At 43.3% G+C, this 19,241-nt stretch overlaps 1 pseudogene; it reads left to right on the forward strand.

The window, feature by feature from the left end:
* The window catches only part of LOC136099332 (spermatogenesis-associated protein 7-like), a 50,073-nt pseudogene that overhangs the window by 17,071 nt on the left and 13,761 nt on the right, over positions 1-19,241 (forward strand).

Raw genomic sequence — 19,241 nt, forward strand, 5'->3', positions numbered from 1 at the left:
CTGTGAGCCAAAAATGAAGGCATGAGCCAAGGTGTGGATTCTATTTCTAGCTTTAATCACTGAGTTTTGTAACATCTGGTAAACAACTTAGGGGAAACCTGTTCCGGCTTTGGATCCCATGTTCATACTTGGACCATAATGTTCTGTCTTAGACCTGAAAATAACCTTCTGGTTTAGAAGGATGCAGCTGTGGAATCAGTCTAAGGTGTTTGCTGGCCCTTCTCACTATTTAAAAAAATAAACAAACAAACAAGCAAACAAAAACATAAGTAGAACTGAAAGGCACTAGTTTTTGGTTTTTTTTTTAATGGTTTAGTTCATTTTGCGTTGATTGAGCAATATTATCAGCTAAACTCTCTAAACTATTTATACTATGTCAAGTTTACACTCCTTTTGTGCACCGGCCTTTCACACAGCAGCAAAGGAGAGACATGATGTTTTATTAACTGGCAGGCCACAAGAACTGCTAGGACAACAGAGTGAAGGCTATAGTATCTGAATCATCCTGTGTTTTTCAAGATCGGATTTCAGCTAAATCCCTTTTACTTTCTGTACTTTTGTCACATGGACAAGATATCAGTACAAGTACCAGTGAAATTGTACAATAGTACTGATAAATCAATGCCTGCCACAGTAGGAAGGATGGTAAATTAGCAAATAAATGAGCTTAACAGGAAGGCTGTTGAATACATTTGCCTAAATAGCTGTTGCACTGGCCATGCCACATGATTCTATTCCCTGGGAAGCAGCAAAGTGGTAATCAGGAGATACTGGCTGTTGTGGGATTCAGGAGAAATGCTGAATCATGACATGCCCCCTTTGCCCCCTGTTAATTATCCCCAGTTTTGGTTTTAACCATAAACCACAGCTAGTTCTTAAATCTGTCAGCTAGGACGTGAGATCAGATGGTAAGGGCTGTCTCATTTTTGTTTTTCTAAAAGGAAAAGAAAAAACACCTATAATTTCTGATAAAAATTTTGCATGTTATTTTCTTTGCTGTTCTTGGTCATTGCTGGTTATTATCAAAAAGTATTTGGAGAAAGACAGAATGGGCAGGTGACCCTTTTCTCTGTATGTCTCTTGCTGATGAGCGGGTCCACGTGGCTGGGCCAGGCTGTTCCATGGCGTGTCCACAACTGACTATCAAACAGACTTGTAAAAAGTACATGTGAAAGCCAAAAATGTGACCTGGAAACCTAAGAATGACTTCTGCTCTTAGCCCCTTCATTCCTGCGTCTGGGGAGCATGCCAGGTCACCTCAGAGAGAGGTTGTTTCAGGAAGAGAAGTGTAGGAGGGGAGAGACTTAGGAAGGGAGTGACCTGGTATTGCTGGCAGCTGATAGATGCTGAGAGAAGGCAAGATTCTGCAGCCTTGGAAACGTGAGGAGGGGTGCAGGGAAAAATGTGAATGAGAAAAAATAGTGGTGAGAAAAAGGAAAACCACAGAGATCAGTGCTAGAAGGGGGTGAGACATACAAATCCCTTAGCCAACATGTCAGCAAAGCAGGGTGTGCTGCAGGAGCCCTGGGGCTGCCTCACGTGGCTGAGGCTCATACAAATCCAACAGTCCAGGCAGTGAAACCCAGCGATGCCAGGGAAGGGGAAGGAGAGTTGCTGTGAGACATTCTGGCCCAGGAGCTTTCGCTAACTACTCAAAACATAAAATTGTCAGGCAGTGGATTAGTACTTGTTTGAACAGGCTCGATGCCATGTGGCATATTTATACTAAAAATATCAGTGAAATACTAGACAAAGTGTGTTTAAAACCTGTGGCTCTTTGACCTGGAACATTTTATTTTCTTGTCCTTGGCAACGCGTGGTGAAGGCTCAGCCATGCTTCGGGTAGACGGTCATTGTCCTACCTCACCTGCACATGGACAGACGGCACATGCAGAACGAAAGGGTTGTCAGGCATCGGAACAAGCTCCCCAATGGCAGTGGTTGAGTCACCATCCCTGGACATGTTTAAAAGACACATAGATGAGGTTCTAGGGACATGGTTTAGTGCCAGTATTAGGTTAACAGTTGGACGTGATGATCTTGAGGGTCTTTTCCAACCAAAATGATTCTATGAAATGTGGAGAGGCACAGATGTCACTTTTTCCCAAGGCCTCACAAGTCATTCGCACCCCCATGAAAGAAGCCAGGTATCCTGACTGGCGGTGCTGTTGCAAGCTGCCTTATCTGTTGTTTTTCATGTGATTGCAGAATGCAAAGTCTTTAATCAGAATTGGGAGTACTTTGATTGGGCATTGCTAAAACCTAGATAAAAGGGGAAGGTACTAATCTCTGCATGAATGTGATTGAGCAAGTACATTTTGTTATTTGTTCCAGTGAGTTGTATAATCCTGCTTCTCAGTCATCCAAATAGGATTTAGCATTGTCAACATGTTTTTCTTAATAGGATGATACGATGAACTCATGTCCATGCAAGACTGGAAAGCCAGATTACATGCCTCAGGAGACTATATGTCGGTTTTAGCTGTTAGTGAAATTTGGTTTTTTCAATGATCAGGTCAGAGCCTTGAGGCCACCCTACAGGGAAATCAACAAGAGATGGTGTGCCCCATACAAGAGCCATCGCAAAATTGAGAGGAGCCAACCATTTAGTGCAGAATCTAAGTGGGGTTTAAAAATAAAAAAGTCTCAGTTATTCCTTTTCCAAAAGGAATCTTACTTTAATTAGAGCTCTGTGATCCTTCTGCTAATTCAGAAATACGCAATAATAAATTCAGGTCCGTGCATTTCCCCGTCAAAAGAAAACCTTCAATCAGTGCTGCTTTGCCAGGTTTCAAGCATTATTCTGTCATGGTACTAGTAGGATACACTGCAAGTACATGGTTACACAGGAGGAGTGGCTTCTTATCAGCAAAATATTTGCAGCATTTTGGGAGTATATGTTCTAGCACATCACCACAATTGCAGTGTAAGGGGGCCTTAGGCTAACCAAGAACCAGTTGCGCATTTTGTCAGGAACAAGTCACAGTAACAACACCCAGCAGAAGTCCCATTTTGCCAGCTCCCTGAAGCCTTGCCAGCCCCCTAGAATTGCCTGTTTGAGGGGTCTCTGCAGCTGGACCTCTGGGCAAGGAGCAGAGGACATCTCTGCTGCCTGTTTGGCAGTACTGACACGTGCCACCATGTACCAGAGCTCTACAGGCAAGGAAATTCTGACAGACGCATTTTCAACCCTAAAGAGCCATACATAGCTCATGGGACCTCAGTGGACTGAATTTTACCAATATTTTGTGTGTGAAACGTTAGTTTCAGCTAGAGATGCTGGGGCTATTATTTTTTAAACACCATGTAAAAAGAGAAAGGGGTTTCTTTGCCCATTACAGTTTACATCCCTTTTTTCTGAGCTATGCTGGGAAGGAACACAGCAGGTGAAAAAAGTTAAAAATTTTGGTCACATATCATTCTTGTTCGCGTTGCTAAAAGTAAGGTTCTGACAAAAGATGGCAAGTTGTGACAATGCTTTGTGATCTTGGGCAACCCATATGCCCTTCTTATTCCTACGCATTCTTATTATTCTTTTAAAACAGTATTTTATATGTATAAATACATACTATGATATATAATATTAATTCTTATTATGAGAATAAGTATTGTTATTGCTACTCTCACTTGCATATTGCCAGTGAGATGGGAAGATCCAAAGGAGTAGGTTTGTTTCTCTCTTTTTTGTCCAGGGTGCTAGCAGAAGTGTCACCCTACTCTTTTCACCCCAAGTTTGACAGGTACTGCAAGTGCACTTATGTGGCTTTTTGATCTGCACAGACCGCAGTGACAGCCTGACTTGGGTCACCCAGCTCTTAGTACATGAACTTGAATCATTACTTGATTGCCTCAGCCTTTCTTCTGTTTTGCCCTGCCTCAGCTCCTACCTAGGGTAGAGGAAAGAGTGGGCATGAGGTGGGAACAATTGAGATAGGTTGCCGTACTCTCTTATCCCTCTAGTAGCTTATTACTGTGTGAGTGACATAATGGAGGCCTGAGTTGCATTTGTTTCAAGTTAAGAGGTATGCTGAGCATGGAAGCATCAAGTGCCAACTCTAAAAAGTAGATTGTCTTCTTTGTCTGCTACTTAGTGTTAAGAAGACAGAAGAGCCTTTAGAGGCAAAAAGAATGAAGAGTAATACTCTATGACTTGACCATTCATTAAACTGGAACAGGTTGTGTTTGCTTATTTAACTTGTACAGACAAGGATCAGCAGAAAAGAGACAGACTAATTCAAGCCCTTGAGAAATATAAGAAGGATCCTCTGTATGGTCTGCCCGCCTCATCATCTAACCCCAGAAGTGTTTCTCCAAGCCAGCAGAAGGTATGTGATACTCTGACAGCACAAGATCTGTCACACATGTAGTACTGGCTCGTGTAAGAGCCCAGTTTCCCCTTAGTTGGCTGTAATCTGAAGAGCTGGAAAGTGCCTGTATCACTTACTAAGTGCAGGTTTATTCAGTGTAGCTCTTCATAGTCGAGTCAAACACAGATAATATTTGACTCTTAGTTTTGCGATTTGGCAGCTGTCCTCTCCTCTGATTATTGCTATCCCCACATGACCTGAAATCACAGGTACTCATGTCATGACAACATGTACATGACTAAAATGTGTCCCTGCACTGACAACATGCTAGTCACAAACCCACACATCTTTGCTCCTTTGGCAAATGGAGTCAGAATTTTTAACAAAGCAATTCCTGAGTGCCCGGCAAAAAAAAAAAAATTGAGCTTATTTATTGAAATATTTTTTTGATGTGTGTGGCAACATTCTTATTAGGATGATTTCCGTACACAACATCTTCAATAGAACTAAATCCCAATGATTTTCTTACTATTCCCACTGAATGCAATGCAATAACTTCACATTGTTTTACAGTATCCTCTGAATTTCAGGATGGTGTTTACTGGTAAAAGTAAGACCCTAAAGTAAATAATCCTAATTCTCAGTATTCTGCCAGATACCAGAAAGTGTACAACCTCATGCTACTGTGAGCAAGACTGTTCGTCACCTAATTCTGCCAGTGGGCCTCACCTCAATAGACAAAGACTTGCAAAACGTTTCATTCTGCTGTAGTCCAGAGTCCCTCTGGGACAAAGATTCCTCAGCAGACTATATTTAGATTGCAAAAATTTATATTTGTTGAGAATTATGGTGGGTTTACCACTAGATTACCAGTAATGCTGTTTATAAGGAATGTGATCCAATTCAAACACCTGTATTATTTTGATTTGTAAAATCTTGCTCCCACTGAGAGAAGCATCAAAATGTTAGGCCACAATTTCACCTCTTGTATTTCTGAGGATAATAGTGGTTCTCTTTGAATTCAAACTCATGAGACAGAGTCATGCCCATACCTGCATCGGCATACAAGGAGAAATAACAGAAGATACCATCGAAGAAGGGCTGTAAGGTTGCCACTGAGTTTCATAGATGAGAATGCACAATATCCAAGGCAGGAAAAATGTCCTGTTCTCCCTCTGTGAGCCCTGGCAAGCAAGATGGAATCTGTGTAGTTTCGCAAGGCTAGTTGTCATTAGCAACCTCAACCTTGTAACAAGATGGAAAAGGAAACTAGAAAAGGGACTAATTAAGTAGCTCTGTCGCAGTGACAGGGTGGCTTTACTCCTAATGGCCATTCCTGAAACTCAGCAAGTCATTCAGTCCACTTGAGACAGTTGAAGACAGGTTCTTAAAATTCCTCCTGTGTGAATCAATTTGTAGGAGACATTGATTTCAGTGAATTTCTTTCATGATTTTTCTGTTGGTTACTTTGTTCTTTAACTTATAGGCAGGGTGGTCACTGTTGGAAAATGGTCACCTGTATTTGACATCGGGTCGGAACAGCTGCTCCAAGACAAAGAGAGAGCAGGCCCCTGCTGTATCATCTCAGAAGATCATTTCAAGAACTCTGTTGCCACGTTCTACTGCAAGAAAGAATACCCAAAGCAGTGCTCAGAATGCTTTGTCTCAGACTCCTGTCCACAGCTCTGGTACAGACAGATCATCTGCTTCACCACTCCAGCGGTCTCACGTGCATTTAAGCAGTCGTAACATGAAGAAAACATTTCCAAACTCTTTCAATAAAACATATTCTGGGGACCTCCTTAATAAACATTCGATTTACTTCACAGAAAAGGCGCAGTATTTTACCCCTCGAATCTTAAAGACATCACACCAATCTTTTCTTGTAAAATATAGGTACTATAATCCTCCTCCTCCAAAAAAGGTCTCTCCTGGCAGACCATCACTTCGATCAGCAGATGTCACTGATGAAAAGAGAGTTGCATAGGTACTTCCTCTGTTTATACATCGGTGCTAAATGTGAAGTAATTTTACTTTCAAACACATCATTTTAAGAATAACTGATTTTCACTGTGCTTTCAATCTTTCAGATTTTTAGAAGATGCACAAGTGAGACCACATTCAGATCCTTTTTCTCTGCAGCCAGCTGAGGTTGGTGCAACCAGTTTGATCCAAAAGAAAGGAATGGAGCCCACAGTTCATACAAAAAAGTTGTCCTGGTTGTGCGGAAAAGAGATGGTAACAGAATCAGTGGCTTTGGGAAAGATACATTAAGAGCAAAACCAAAAAATTGAATTGTCTTGTGAAACGTCATTAAGATTGCAACTGAGAGATCCATATCATGTGTGGCTAGATGAGGTCAACTGACTTCTGTGAATAAAACAAGAACAGCTAAAGTAACTGGTCTCTCTAAGCAACATAGATCAGGCGTTATGCGATGTGAAGAAGAGTGTATTCCAACACAAATGTGTTCTTCTGAAACCAGAGCTTTTTCCTACTTGACTGGCATCTTGCTGCACACTAAAATTTCAAGCAGTCATTCCAGCTTTTCGTTGATTTACAGCCTTTCGCTCCATTCAAATAATAACTTGGAGCCCAGACACATCCAGGTGAAGCGCCCATCATGCCGCCCACAGGCGGTACTGCACTGTGCCGCACAGGACTTTGGCTGCGGGCCGCACTCCATTAGTCACCTGGATTTTCAAGATGAATGGGGGATGAGTGTAGTGAATTTTAGTGCTCTTCAAAATCAGGGATGTTTAACAGTAGTCAAGGCCATGCATGATAGAGAGGTTTTGTGTGATTCCTTGGCCTGCTCACCCCTTTGCAGATTCAGTGTTGAATTTCTATAAAGCCAAGCAAGGCACCACAACCGTGATTTGTGGTAGCCTTGTGCTACCTGGAACTACTCCATCCCTTGTTCCAGCCACCGAAACCTTCATTTTACAACGTTATCAACAGAAGCTCCTTTTCCCATTTGATAACCCACAGCAAAAGATAATTTCAACAACAATCTGCTTTTCTAAGTCTTCTTTCACAGTTACAAATGTATTTTGCGTGTCCTCTTAAAAAAAAAAAAAAGTTTACCTTATTTGAATGAGATGTGCTAATACTTTCTATTTTGTCAGAAATTTTCATTCCTTTATAGCATTTGCATCCTTTTTCTCAGGTTATACCTGTTTGTTTCCATCTCTGCTAAGACAAACCTACTTAATAATAATACTTGTTATATTTTTAGATGAGTGGTTGACACTCAAGACCCTTATTTCATGGAGCTGGCCTGTCAGTTGTGTGATGTTGTTGTTGTGATTTTTTATGTTATGACATCAGATCATTCTCCCTGATGCTCTGAATGGAAATATAAAATGTTAATATGAAGATAATTTTTAAAATCTGCGCTTCCTCTTTACTTTTTTGTGGCAGAACAATGAATTATGGATTTCCAGTTCTGAAATGTCACTTTCTCCAGGATCACAACTTGAAGAAAAGTAAGTTAAATATTTGTTTGTCCCTTTTATCTATTTCTAAGGTTTATATCAAAATATTCAAGTAAGAATCTAGTGAAAAGTTGAAAACATGGCACAAGAGCCAATCACCAGCAGATGTGTGCGGTGAGGAGAAGGGACTCTGACAGGGATACAGGATTCAGCTACTTGCTTGGAAAGTGTGGGATTAGAAAGTTGGAAAATATTTTCCAAGTTGTTCCATCCCCTCTTCCTGTTGGCAAACTAAATACGTTAAGAATAAGTAAATAATGAATAAGTAAACAATGTTAATAAAAATTTGTTCTTTGGAACTATTTTCTTTAACTGATTATTCACAAAAGGCATAGATATTCTTGATTAATTAAATTAATGCATTAAATTAATAGATCAACATAATTACATAGTTGACCAACAGAGCTGTGAAAATCAGTCATTTGAAAAAGCATTAACCTGGATAGTAAAACAAAATGCAGACTAGTAAACAGGTTCATCACTTTTGAATACGTTGGCAAAATTCTTTGGGTTACTTGATTACTCTCAAACTACTACCTCTTTGCATGGTATTTGTAAACCTTATTTGTATTCAGTGTATGTTAAAGAAAGATGCTGACAGCTTGTGTATTTGTATAGAGAAGAAGAGTATCTTCGTTTTCTTCAAGATCTTACAAATGATATCTTGATTAGAAATTGTTATCACAAAGAGTAAGTGCTTTGCATTTCTTATTTATTCCTTTAAGTAGCAAAATTTTGACCAATTATTCAATCAGTGTAAATAATTGGTGGCTTTCATGAGATTAAAGTGAAACTTGAAATTTTAAGTTTAATTTGATGAATATTTTTGTGACTGCACCTTATAGGAGTCGTGATTTAAACAGAAAATATTTTCAGACAGACTCGTATTTCCCACAGACTCCTAGTAGAAACATGGAAACATCATATTTTCTGACCCTGTTCTCAAGCTCGTTCCATTATGCAATGTAGTGGGGTGAGAGACATTATTGACATAATACAAGTCTCATTCCAGTTCCCCATCAATCCTGAGCTAGCAAGCCAAGGAACTACAATGAGTCTTCCCTAGCAGAGTGCATCACAGCAAGATTTTGTATTTAGAGTTCTTCCTCCCTCCTATGAGAGCAAAATAAATAATTGCTTTCTTGAGGATGTATGTGCTATCACATTAATGATCCACAGGCAAAGACGAGAGCCAAATGCAGCTGGTGCTGCTGGTGTCTAACTGCAGCATCCTCTGCTGGTTTCATGTTCCGTACGTGACGTCCTGTCACACACACGCACCACCTCGCACTCCCATTTCTAATAGAAACCTGTCACATTTCTAATATTTAGAGAAATGTGGTAAACCATTGGTCTGTTTGTAGGCCTGCTAAAAGTGACAATGTTGTGTGCTTCTTTTTTATACCATTTCCTGGCCAGCATCTTAAATGGGAGAAACTCTTCCTTCAATAGAGGATATAACCCAAATGTTTAAGATTTCAGTCTTTGTCAAATGCGGTGCTTTGATGCTGGAGAGGTGCTAACCCCCTGGAATCAGACAAACTCAGTCTGACACCAAACCAGGATGCTTCCCTGTCAATCTAGAGGATTTCAGTTAAAATCTCTAAGTCTCTTTTAAATATACAGGGTGTTTCAAAAAGATGGACCCAATTTCAAAGCTATAGTGATTTCAAATTGGGTCCATATTTTTGAAACACCCTGTATTTTTTAAGCAACAACACAGGTGGTTGGTTAGTTTGTTTTCTGAGCAATCAGTTAAAGGTAAGAGTTCTCCTCCTTCTTTCTAGGCATAGCCATTTTCAGACAAACTTCAAGGCCCAAGTTGAAAGTGAATTTTCTGGTTACACTGGGAGAAACAGTAGTAGATCTAAAAACCACTGACTCACCACACGTTCAAAAGGTTGCCAAGTATCATGCCTGCCATACGTATAGTTAAAAAGAAGATAACATCAAAATAATATAGACCCTCAAAAAGCTGCTGTGTGTCAGCCACTATATTAACAGGAGGATTACTATCCTTCAGAAAATAAGGGTTCTCTCTGTTGGCTTTAGATGGAGGTTGTTCAGATGCTGTGCACTCTTCCCTCAGAAAGAAAAGTTACTAAGAAAACATGAAAAGTCATCCATTGTTTTCTTGGATAGCCTCTAATGACAGAACTTAATTTCTCTGCAGAATAAAAGTGAATAATCAATAGCGTCCTTTTATTTTAAATCAAAAGTTGAATTTCTAAATAGATTTTGTGACAGACTAGAAAAGACACAACTAATGGTCTTAGCTAACCTGCTTCAGGATTACAGTTTATTTAGACCAGTTTCTCTGCAGATAAAATTGTAAATTCCTTCCCAATTTAAATATACGGAATACAACCAAAACAGTGCCACTGGGCCCTCCAGATCATTGCAGATATTTTCACTTTTGTGATTGAAAATGCAACCGTCAGGTTAGATTTAAATGAGTTATGACTGTGTAACCTGGACACCTAATTTCCCCAGGCAGTTAGGTCTTAGTTTTTACTGATGCTCATCACCATGAGCAGATCTTTTGCTTGTGATAGCTATCCAAAAAAATACCAAGAGCACTTTCTGAAGGCATCTCTCTTTCCCTAGCACCCCCAGTTAACAAAACCTCAACCTTCAATGTTTCCCTTAAGGGTTACTGAAAAGTGGTGGGACAATGCTTCACAGCAGCAACAGGGAGACTCGGGCCCCGTCAAAGTACATTGCACTGCAATAGAAAGCACCAATACACTTGTGTTAAATGTGGAAGAAGAAATTGGAATTATACACATAAAAGACTGTCCCTGGTGCAGGTCCTGCCAAACCGCATCCGCTTGGAATGATAATATTCAACAACCTTAAAAAGTTTAAAAATTTCTTTTTTAAATCCATTTTTGAGTACGGTAGGGACAGGGAGGGAATGGAGCAAAAGTGATAACATGTATTTTAAGTGATCTGAAAGACATGCTGAGTGGTATTTTTCATTTGGAAGTATGTGGCCTTTGAGCAGTCTTTTTTTTTTTTTTTTTACACTGATGTTCCTTTTTATTCTTTTTTTAAGGGCATTAGAAGATGTGTTTCAAATGCACATCAAAAGTAAGAGACATAACCTTGATGAGGTGAGAAAAAAAACATCTATTATTAAATACTCTGTCACCTCCAGTAGAAAGGTTGTATTGTCGAGGGTTAAGATTGCGGGCTGACAATCAAACCCTGGCAGATGTATTGTTAACCTCCTCTCCCCCCACTTCCTCCTTTTTCCCCTCCCTCTCCCCACTTCCCACTCAGGACAGGCGATCGGGAGGGAAAGAAGGACAGAGAGAAGAGAGTTCTCCTGCGCCTCAAAGATGACGTTCTGGAAAAGAGACCATCCTTCCTGGAATCCTTTGTCCTTCGGGTCTGCTTCTCAAGGGACTCTGCCAACCAGGCTTCTGAACAGGTCAAAGTCTGCCCTTCAGAAGTCCAAAGTAGCAGTTCTGCTGACCACTCTTTTAGCTTCTCCAAGAATAGAAAACTCAATAATTTCATGACCACTGTGCAACACCCAACAGACCCGTTGCCCATGGGTCCTTCGCTATTTGCTTTGATAGCATCAATGCAGAACTTGATCACATCAGAGCTCAGTTGTTGCTGGTGGCAGCTTTGCTGTTGGGGACATGACTCCCCAGCAGCCCATGAGCCTCACTGGTGCCCAGTGCCCTGACCTCTGCAAGTGGGACCCCTTCTGTGCACAGGGAACCCCTGACCCCCAGGTGGCCGTGCCAGCACCCCCAGCTGCCTCCAGTCCCAGGAACCCAGAGCAAGCGGCAATCACAATCCAGCAAACACAAGAAAAAGACAGAGAGCTCATGTCTGAGAAAACATAAATATATATATTTACAGAAAAACACCCAACTAAATATAACAAACCAAAACTCTCCCCCCAGTATGGCCCCCATCATCCCACCCCATCCCCCCGTCCCACCCCATCCCACCTCCCACCCCATCCCATCCCATCCCACCCCATCCCATCCCACCCCACCCCATCCCACCTCACCCCACCTCCCACCCCATCCCACCCCACCCCATCCCACCTCCCACCCCATCCCATCCCACTCCACCCCACCCACCCCACCCCACCCAACATCCACAGCAGTGTAGCTAGCCATCAACTTCCATCTCTTCCTCCCCCTGTACATCAATGTCCATCTCTTCATCCCCCTGTACATCAACATCCATCTCTTCATCCCCCTGTACATCAACGTCCATCTCTTCGTCCCCCTGTATATCAACATCCATCTCTTCATCTGTCTGTGTATCAACGTCCATCTCCTCTACTTCCACCACCGCATCGATCTCCATGGCTTCTTCCGTCATCATCTCCACCCTCCTCTTCTTCCTCTCAAACATCCTCTCCAACCTCCTCTCTTCCTCTTCAAACAGCCAGCACTGCAGCCCGCGACACAAGGTGGTGTATCGTAAGGGAAAAGCCAAGCAGAAAAGTGCATTGGTCCTGCCCTGGCCAGCCCAGCAGACCCGTGGGATGGGGTTCTCGGCACCCCTGCCCCCTCTTGCCGCCCGGGAAGAGCCGTGGGGTGAATGGGCCCCTGGGCATGTCCCCCAGCAGGAGTGGCCTGGAGGCTTGGCAGCTCCTGGGCCACCAGCACCCGCAGGACAGCGCCTGCAGATAAAAGATCCTGCGCTCCCATGTGCCTCAGCAACATCGGGAGTGGAGCATTCTTGCGGACCTCCTGGAGCAGAGAGGGCAGGGGTAGGCAGCCATGTCTCTGCCCGATGGGGGGTCCCTGGCACAAACGCCAGCCCCCAACCTGACTCAGTGCCTAGAATCCCCTGACCCTACACAGGTGGCTTTTGGCTACGTGCTGCTCTGCAGGCAGGGCTGGGCTGCCCAGGCTCCAGCCTGGAAAGGGGCAGAGGAGGTACCAGCTCAGGTGGCACCAGGTGTTCCCGGCGAGCATCCCTCCAGCACGAGCCCAGGGCACCACAGGCTCTGCTGGGCATGTGTCCACCCAGGCAGGAATGCTTGATTTCAGCAGGGGACCAGCAGCCCAGCAGGGCTTCTTCCAGCCCTTGGCCTTGCAGGGCTGGGTGGAGAGGGTGAGCCAAGCTCTCAGCCCCCTGAGAGCCCTAGAGCAGGGTCCCCACCCCATGCCATCCCCGCGATGCCTGCTCCATCCTGCCTGGGCAATGCGCCCGCCCACCACCATGGAGCGGGGCTTTACCTCCAACAGTAGAAGTGTTCTCTTCCTCCGAACCTTTGTGATTTACAATTGCGACAGCAGTGGCAAGATGGGGTGGAGGTGGTGGGAACTGGTGAAAAGGGTTAGGTTGAATGGCAAAGGTAAGCGGGAGCAGGAGAGAATGGGTGGAGTGGTGGTAGGGCAAAGCAGAAGGTAAGAAGACAAGACAGGATGGGGTGAGCTGCAGCGGGGGGATGAAGGGGCTGTGTTGTGCTCGTTGCCAGGGACCAGCGTTGCAGGTGGAACACGGGTGCTGACATCACACCTCTGTGACACGGGCACTCCAGTGCAGGCTGGGCAGCAGGGGATGGGGACGAAACCCCTTGATGGTGGTTATGGGTGTACTAATCTGCCCCCTCCACCAAATTCCTAATCTCAACCAATTATACTCCCATGTTGCCTTAAGAGGTTCTTCCCAACCATCCCGGCATGCCTGGCAGCCATCCTCACCCCTCAGAAAGGTTTTTCTCCAGCTGGTTCAGGCAGTAGCTGAGGTTTCCCTCACAGTTAATGGTCATCCCTTTCCAGTCTCTGATCTCACTCTGCATCTGTAGAGCACGGTTACTCTTCCGTGTAGGCATGAATGACACTGCAAGTGGAACCTGGGTAGAATCAAGGAAGATATCAAGCCCTGGGGCCGCAAGTGAATATCACTGGTGCCCAAGTGATCTTTCCCTTCCTTCTACCAGTGGGAGGAAAGGGGGCAGCCAGAAATAGATGTATAATGCACATTAACTCATGGCTTTGTGGCTGGTGACATCCTGAAGGTTTTGGCTTTTATGACAATGCGACATTCTTTGAGGACTATTACTTGTCAGGGAGGGATGTGATCCACCTGTCTGGAAGAAGCAAGAGAATATTTGGCAGCAGGCTGGCCAACTTGGTGAGGTGGGCTTTAAACTGAAGGACTTGCGGACTTACTGAGTGTTGATCTGTCGCCTATTTCTCAGGGGACAATCCAGCAGAGTTCCCATTCCTCTAGGAATTCCAAGAAAACCTGTTAATTAATCTCTGATTCAGAGACTCTGATTCTTCCCCCACTCTGGTTTTGCATTCAAAGATCTTCATCAACTGACTCATATTAAATGAATTCATTTCATACATTCCTAATTATTGTCAGTACACAAGAGCATGCACACTAGATTTACAGAGGGTTGTAGCAATTGCTCACAGAAACGAGTTACACAACTTACAGAAATGGGAAATGAGAACAGGCAATTTGCTTGCTTGTGTAATATCCAAATGATCAAAAATGGTTTAAGTAAAGAGAATGATCATCTGAAAGCATTTTTGTAGACATGCACACCAGGAGAATGTTTTTGTCTGCAGAAAAAAGCCAAGCAATCAAAACAGAATTTGAGCAGAAAAGCATGCTATGTGGAAAGTCTTTCTAGACAATTTATGCTTTCAGCTCAGTGCTGGGCTCACTTTGACCATCTTTGATGCTTCTTTTAGTTCCAAGAACTTCCTACTTATTTTTGACCTAAAATTCTTGAGACTTGGTTTTCTTTGGGATTGATTTTTGTTGATTCTTAGGTGGCAGCACTGACATGTTTGTTTTCAAAGAGAGACAGAAAGCTGGATCAAAAGATCTGTATTACTTTAAATTAAATGGGATTAGAGGAGCATTTTCTATCAGAACTGTTCGTGTACGCAGTTGCTTACAGAGTGGGTAGGATCCTGTACTTAAAATGCACAAAGCCAGAAAACATTCTCTAGTTTAAAGAATTCATTGCACTAGTGACTTATTAAGAAATAACACATAACTAAATCTTGCTGCAAGGCAGATTTTGCTTTAATTTGTATCTACATCTTCATCATAGCTGTCAAGCTCTTGATAAGTATTAAGTTTTAAAGTTAATTAAAATGACTACTATGATATAATTTTATTTGGTCTTTGTCAACTACAACTCATATTTCCAGCTTGTCACTGCAAACAAAAACCAAGAAATCTAATTAAAAAATGTGGTGTTTTAAAATATTTACCTGGCTTCAGATGTCATGCCTTTAGATGAAATGTTAACTTTTTTAGAGCTTTTGGTGGAAAGTTGTGAAAAATAGATATGCGAAACTGTCGACGTATCTATCACAAGGAGCCACATATGGCATATCTTCATTTTAAGAGGTTCTACGAAGGTCTTGAAAAATGACATCATGTGAGTGGCCATGAGCACTATAATTATTTTAATTCTGTTATATATGGATCTGTTTCCAAAGTCTGGGCCCAAATTACCAGCCTGTGAAATTGTCGAGGGTTAAGATTGCGGGGTGACAATCAAACCCTGGCAGATGTATTGTTAACCTCTCCCCCCCACTTCCCCCTTTTTCCCCTCCCTCTCCCCCCTTCCCACTCAGGAGAGGTGATCGGGAGGGAAAGAAGGACAGAGAGAAGAGAGTTGGAAAAGTTAAAGATGTTTTACTAATGCTACTAATAAGAAAAGAGAAAATAATACAAAATATACAAAACCAATCTTGTAAGTCTCAGCAACTGCAGAGCCAGCACCCAAAGTCCTGGATTAGACTCTGTAGCCAACCGGAGCTGGATTCAGTCTCTCACTAGGCCTCCGTTCACAGGGACGACCAGCAAGGTCCTCTCCTAATGTCAGCCATGAGGGAAAAAGGGAAAAAAGAGGGCCGAGATCCTCGTGATCTCCCACTTTTATATGAAGTATTCATGTGAATGGAATGTTATACACCATTGGTCAGTCTCTCGGTCATCAGTTTCTCGTTGCCCCTCTCGCGAGATGTCCATCCGTGCTTATCAATAAGTTTGCATTCCATTGCTAGGTTTAACCAAAACATGTGTTGGGTTCTCCACGAAAATGCAGCTAACATGAAGGCTTTAGCTGACAGGCAAATTCACTAAAAGAGAAACTTGTTTTTAACAAAACCAGGACATTCCACCCCTTATAATATGACATTCACTGAATACTTTAACCTTAGCAATACAATCTAATTAATCACTACTACTATATATATATATATACATATGTACATATATACACAGGAGTAATTAATCAGTGGACCATCCTTTGAAAAGTTCATTAAGTTCATTTTGTCACAACAGTCTCCCAGGGCAGGAAAAATGGTACAAGTGCATCTCATGACCACTGTTTGTGGGTTAAGGACACCAACTTCGAAGAAGGTGTCGGGCGCCACTCGAAGAAGCTAGCTCTAGTTTCATCACCATTGTCTTGATCTGAAAGACACTTATTAAACATTGTTAGTGCGGCAATTCACATCATACAGTTCAGCATTGCATATTTTCACCTAAAATCAAATCCCCTTGAGGTACACACCGAACTTCTCCATCCTTAAGCATCACCCACCAGGTGCTGCCAGGTCCCTGGGCAAAAACAATCCCACGAATAGGTTTGCCTTTGCCTGAGGCAGGAGTAACTCAGACTGCCTTTCCTAACATATTTTTCATGTGTACTACAGGGACTTTATCTCCTTCTACAGTCCGTAGAATTTCTGATTGGGCAGGCCCGGCTCAATTGGTTGATCCCCTAGTGTTGACCAACCAAGTGGCTTTTGCTAAATGTGAATCCCAGTTTTTAAAGGTTCCACCACCAAGTGCCTTTAGTGCAGTTTTTAACAAACCATTGTACCTTTCAATTTTCCCAGAGGCTGGTGCATGATATGGAACACGATATACCCACTCAATACCATGTTCTTTGGCCCAATTGTCTATAATACTGTTTTTGAAATGAGTACCACTGTCTGATTCAATTCTTTCTGGCGTACCGTGCCACCAAAGGACTTGCTTCTCAAGGCCCAAGATAGTATTTCGGGCTGTAGCATGAGGTACGGCATATGTTTCCAACCATCCAGTGGTTGCTTCCACCATTGTAAGTACATAACGCTTACCTTGACGTGTTTGTGGAAGTGTAATATAATCAATCTGCCGAGCTTCTCCATACTTATACTTTAACCATCGCCCCCCATACCATACAGGTTTTAACCGTTTTGCTTGTTTGATTTCGGCGCAAGTTTCACATTCATGAATAACCTGTGAAATAGTGTCCATAGTTAAATCCACCCCTCGATCACGAGCCCATTTGTATGTTGCATCTCTACCTTGATGCCCTGAAGCATCATGGGCCCACCGAGCTAGGAAAAGTTCACCTTTATGTTGCCAGTCCAAGTCCACCTCAGCTACTTTAATCTTAGCAGCTTGATCTGCTTGTTGGTTGTTTAGCTGTTCCTCGGTGGCTTGACTTTTAGGCACATGAGCATCTACATGACGAACTTTCACAGGCAGGCTCTCTAGCCGAGCAGCAATGTCTTGCCACAGTGTGGCAGCCCAAATGGGTTTACCTCTGCGCTGCCAGTTGCTTTTCTTCCATTGCTGTAGCCACCCCCACAAGGCATTTGCTACCATCCATGAGTCAGTATAGAGATAAAGTATTGGCCACTTCTCTTGCTCAGCAATGTCCAAAGCCAGCTGGATGGCTTTCACTTCTGGAAACTGACTGGATTCACCTTGTCCTTCAGTGGCTTCTGTAACATGTCGTGTGGGACTCCACACAGCAGCTTTCCACCTTCGATGTTTTCCTACAAGACGACAGGATCCATCTGTGAACAGTGCATACCGCTTATCAGTCTCTGAAAGCGTATTATATGGTGGTGCTTCTTCAGCACGTTTTACTTCCTCCTCATCTGGAGACATCCCAAAGTCTTTGCTTTCTGGCCAGTCTGTAATAACTTCTAATATCCCTGGACGGTTGGGACTTCCAATTCGAGCTCGTTGTGTGATCAGTGCAATCCATGTAACTTCGGTTGCATGATGTGGAGAGGGAACCGTCCCTTTGAACATCCAGCTCAGCACCGGCAGTCGAGGTGCCAGGAGGAGCTGTGCTTCAGTGCCGATCACTTCTGAAGCAGCTCGAACTCCTTCATATGCTGCTAGTATCTCCTTTTCAGTTGGAGTATAGTTGGCCTCAGATCCTTTGTATCCTCGACTCCAAAAACCTAAGGGTCGACCTCGGGTTTCTCCTGGTGCTTTCTGCCAGAGGCTCCAGGTAAGTCCATTATCTCCGGCTGCGGTGTAGAGCACATTTTTAACATCTAGTCCAGTTCGGACTGGTCCAAGGGCCACCGCATGAGTTATCTCACGCTTAATTTGTTCAAAGGCTTGTCGTTGTTCAGGGCCCCACTCAAATTGGTTCTTTTTACGAGTCACTCGATAGAGAGGGCTCACAATGTGGCTGTAGTCAGGAATATGCATTCTCCAAAAACCTACAACGCCCAAGAAAGTCTGTGTCTCCTTTTTATTAGTAGGTGGAGACATTGCTGCAACTTTGTTGATCACATCCATTGGGATCTGACGATGGCCATCTTGCCATTTTATTCCTAAAAACTGGATCTCTCGTGCAGGTCCCTTGACCTTGCTTCGTTTTATGGCAAAACCAGCATCCAAAAGAATATGAATTACTCTCTCACCTTTCTCGAAGACTTCTTTCGCTGTGTTGCCCCATACGATGATGTCATCAATATACTGCAAGTGTTCTGGAGCTTCACCTTGCTCCAGCGTGGTCTGGATCAGTCCATGGCAGATGGTAGGGCTGTGTTTCCACCCCTGGGGCAAGCGATTCCATGTGTACTGGATGCCCCTCCAGGTGAAAGCAAACTGTGGCCTGCACTCTGCTGCTACGGGAATAGAGAAAAATGCATTAGCAATGTCGATTGTAGCATACCACTTGGCTGCCTTTGACTCCAGTTCAAATTGCAGTTCTAGCATGTCAGGCACAGCAGCACTCAGTGGTGGTGTAACTTCATTCAGGCCACGATAGTCTACAGTTAGTCTCCACTCGTCACTAGACTTACGCACTGGCCAGATTGGGCTGTTAAAAGGTGAGCGAGTCTTACTGATCACACCCTGGCTTTCCAATTGACGGATCAGCTTCTGGATAGGAATCAAAGAGTCTCGATTGGTGCTATATTGCTGGCGATGCACCGTCGTGGTAGCAATTGGCACCTGCTGATCGTCAACCATCAGCAGTCCTACAACAGAAGGGTCATCTGAAAGACCAGGCAAATCAGACAGCTGTTCAATTTTCTCAGTGTCCACAGTTGCTATACCAAATGCCCACCTATACCCTTTTGGGTCCTTAAAATACCCTCTCCTGAGGTAGTCTATACCAAGGATGCATGGAGCATCTGGACCAGTCACAATGGGATGTTTTTGCCAGTTTTTT

The sequence above is a fragment of the Patagioenas fasciata genome, chromosome 3, assembly GCF_037038585.1.
Source record: "Patagioenas fasciata isolate bPatFas1 chromosome 3, bPatFas1.hap1, whole genome shotgun sequence".
Taxonomy (NCBI): domain Eukaryota; kingdom Metazoa; phylum Chordata; class Aves; order Columbiformes; family Columbidae; genus Patagioenas; species Patagioenas fasciata.